This window comes from Amblyomma mixtum, chromosome 3, assembly GCF_055824585.1.
Source record: "Amblyomma mixtum isolate Tamu chromosome 3, ASM5582458v1, whole genome shotgun sequence".
In the NCBI taxonomy this organism is placed as follows: domain Eukaryota; kingdom Metazoa; phylum Arthropoda; class Arachnida; order Ixodida; family Ixodidae; genus Amblyomma; species Amblyomma mixtum.
The window spans coordinates 245,929,898-245,933,885 of record NC_143014.1 but is presented as its reverse complement, the minus strand read 5'-3'; the positions used below and the strand labels follow the sequence as shown (position 1 = coordinate 245,933,885).

At 49.5% G+C, this 3,988-nt stretch overlaps 1 pseudogene; it reads right to left on the bottom strand.

The window, feature by feature from the left end:
* LOC149354249 (uncharacterized) overlaps positions 1–2,896 on the bottom strand; it is a 3,889-nt pseudogene extending 993 nt beyond the window's left edge.
* Positions 2,897–3,988: the final 1,092 nt, after the last annotated feature.

Here is a 3,988-nt window from a genome sequence, read left to right as displayed (position 1 = left end):
AAGTTAATAGAAAAAAAATGCCAGACTCCGTCTTGTGATCTGCACATATGTAGATTATTATTGTGAAATTGTGCATTATATGAAAAAATACTTTCATACACGGCCTCTCATAGAAAAATGCTAATGACCAGAATTGTTGGGTACGCCGATACCGGACGCCAAATTCGGACATTATGTGCAAGGAAATTGGCGGTCACGACCTCTGCGAAAATTAATCGAAATATGTCTCCGCGTGCGTACCTCTGCCTGTCGAGACGCGACAATACTTGGAGGGCATTGGATGCCCACCGCCATGGCCTGCGCCTTTTAGTGCAGAAATGCACTATAGGGCGGATAACACAAGATTTGCGGCCTTTTTTTGCGCTCGCTCTTCACGGCAGATGCAGGGTGTTTCACCTACATAAGAGTTTACACGATTTTTAATAATATGCTTTTTGAATTAGATATAATATTGTCATCTGTGTAGCACGTCATAATACAGTCAGGAAGTACTAACTATCTGGTTGTTTAACTAATATTGAATAGTTATTTTACTAAAAATTACCGTTAGGCTCCTTAATTATTTAGAGGCATGTAGCCCACTGTAAGTAACATCCATATCAGTTTATAGAATTTTAAAATCGGTTACCCTCGGCGCTGTGGCCCAACAAAATCTGGTTATTTCGACAAATTACGGGCACTGGAAAGGTTGCTTTTCCTGCAAACTTCACGCAAGCACATGTATTTTGGCGCGATGCCGCTAAAATTTCTGTGGCCACAGTGCCCAGGGTAACCGCGTTTTGAAAATTCTAAAACTGATATGGATATTAATTGCGATGAGATAGGCCTCTTATAATTAAGGAGCCTAAAAGTAATAGTTAAAGAATCAACTATTCAGCATTGGTTAAGCAGCCTGCTATTTGGCACGTCTTAGCTGTATTTTGATCTATTGCACCACTGAAGTGAAAAAAGGTCGAACTCAAAAAGCCTATCTTTAAATTTCGTGTAAAGTCCTAGCTCACGTACCCCACACCCTGTATACGGCTCTGCACTTCGCATCAACACTTTTGCGTGCTGAGCTCACTCGAAGAATAATAGGTAGCACGCATTTCTTTAAACGTGTACTCCCTATTCATGCACGCCATGAAGCGCGTACACAGCCCACATCGTCGATTACGAAGGAGGACGATAGGCTTATCCATGCTATTCAGGTGAGCTCCCCCAGGTTCGATGGGCCAGTGATGGAACCGCTTTTCCCCTCTCAGCGAGAGAACGAGCCGTAGCTCACGCGCAGGCTGAAATCAGAGCACGTGAAATGGAAAGGATATGACCGGAACCAAGCGCACTACAGAAAATAAAATTTAGCTGTTAAATGCGGCATATAATTCTATACCTAAAAAGTAAATAGCTCCACTTCAAGCAAATCCTACGGTTGCTTTATCATGGTCCGCTAGTCAGGCCGAACGAACTGCCGTCCTTGCCAGAATACGGGGTTTGCTCGTGAGACGAATAGCGGAGCCATTACGGCGCCCTTGAAGCCTCAAGAGGTTCGAAAGGTGAGGACAACGCTTCTCCTTTCCTTACACAGATTTAGAGCTTAAGGGCTGGTGTAAGTGCTCCACGGCAATTGCCGCGGCGGCTCAGTGGTTGCGGTGCCCGGCTGCTGACCCGAAAGACGCGGGTTCGAATTCCGCTCGTTGCGGTCGCATTTAGACCGGGAGGCGAAATGCTAGAGGCCTGCATATTGTGAGATGTTAGCGCACGTGAAACCCCGAGGGCCGTATTCTGTAACGATCGACTCCATTTCCAATTTCGTTTGGCTGTGACATATGAACGCCACGAAAGCAACAGCAGGTGTGAATTCAAACGGCCAATCACAGACATAGCCGGTCGTGTCGCGGAGCTGCCGCTACAGCCAGCCTCCTGCCGCCGCATCAATTCCAGCCGAGTCCCACGGACAACGCTGGGTCAATTCGTCGTAGAGACGACGACGCTTCTTTGACGGGATTGGATGAGCGGCGATAAAGCTCGGCAGACGGGTGGAACAGAACGTCGTCCTCAGTCATTCGTGGGCGTCGGTGGTGGTCAGCCAGTGTGACACGGGGGTGGGACGAGTTTATTCAAGAGGCGCCATGGAGGTGTTTCATTCGCGACCAGCGTGACATCTCTGACGCCCTACATCAATGGGAGCAGCGACTAATTGCAGAGGACGAAATCGGATGGATAGGAAATGGATCGTTAGACACAAAAAAGGGAGGTCGAATTTATAGGGAGCCTCCCAATACGGCTTCCCTCATAACATGAGTCGCTCTCGGACATTAAAGCCTATAAAACCAAAACCACGAGCGCTCCGCTACGCGGCTAAGGTACAAACCCAGTTGACTTGTCACTTTTGGCTAAGACGCGTTGCATGCTGGGGCAGAGGAACGCGGAGTGCACCGCAATACGAAGGACACTGCGTTCAGCGGAACTGGACAGTGAAAGCAGCTCCCGTCCTTGAAATAAATGCGATATTTGCTTTGTGTGGCCCGACTGAAGTGTCGTCACAGCCTTCAAAGAAACAGGTGGAACACGGCCTTTGAAGCGCGTCGCGTGAATCTAAACGCAGGCGGGGCGACCACCGGGGTCCACCGCGTCCATTACGATCGCCGATGATTTTCGGAAGACAGTCGGGGCTTACGTCTTTGCTTGACAAATCGGAGTCGGACCTGTCGTCCTCCGAGTTGTGCCTGGCTTGAGTCTCCGACTGCGAAGGGGACCTGGGAGTCGAATGCGACGTCGACGGCTGCGACGGATCCATGGCTGCCAGCGAGGCAATGGTCAGCTGCAGGCAGGCGGTGAGGTCGAACCAAAGCGCGTGAAAGACACGAGCGACGCCTGAACGATGCGACGCAACTCACGAGCGATGCAAAGAAAGAAGTGCCACGTAGCCGAAGAGAAAGCAGCAGGACCAAAGCAAATGTGAAAATGTAGTGTCGACATATAACGGTTTTTTCCAGTTAACAATCGTTGTCTGTTGCTACAACGGCGCACAGTCAAGGTATTTGCTGCAATTCTAAAGCGTAGCCAGTGTTTAAAAGGTCGCTGTCTGTATTAGCAACTATGAAGATTGTCGAAGCATTGAAACTTTTCTGCCGTTAATATATTATCCACCTCCCATTTATTTTTCACTTTTACCTCACGGCTTATGACTCCAGCTGCAGAGCCGCTTTCACACTTAGAGGGAAACTGGAAGCGTGCGACCGCCGAGCATCGCGAAGGGCTACTGCCGACAGCCCGCGAGAACCGACGGTAAAGGCGCATGTGCAATAAGCCCGGCCGGCTACTTTATCCGTGCATGCGCCTTGTGCCACCCACTATCTCCGGTTGTCGCAGCAGCGCTTCGCAAAGCGCGGTCACCACGCGTTCCGTCTAAGTGTGAAAGGGGCTGTACGTGGCCAAAGTTGCCGTGAATGCGCGAGAAACGCAAAGCTGCAGGAATTTGTTTCGTGTAGCAGAAGACGAAGATGGCACCGGTAGGTACCCTGTTACGAGTGGGCAAATTGAGTTCTTTTCACATGCGCATAACGAAAGGAATCCGAGAGGCCTGCGAAGGAAACAAACGAAATAAATGAAAAAATAAAATGACGAGAGGAACGCTGGATAACCGACTTTTTTTTTTTTTGTTTCGAGAAGTGTGCCATGAGGCATAAGTTGAGGAAGGGGGAATGAAATGTAGGAAATATAAAGTTAAAAGAAGGAATGGAGGCCAGTTTCACCGAAGTAGTTGCAGAGGCTGCTGGTGGACTGATTTTTCAAAGCCCACTTCACATAGTCACACTCGCGGTTCCACCGCATGCCCACCTCCCTGAGGAGCCGTTTTCTAATAGAAGCCGTCGCTGGGCACGTCCACAAGCGTCGCACATCGCAAATGTCCGGTGCAGCGCCGCAGTGAGGGCACATGTCAGTTACTGGCAGATTTTTATCCCACCACCTATGACGGACAGATGGGGCCAGGGCCTCCCCTGCC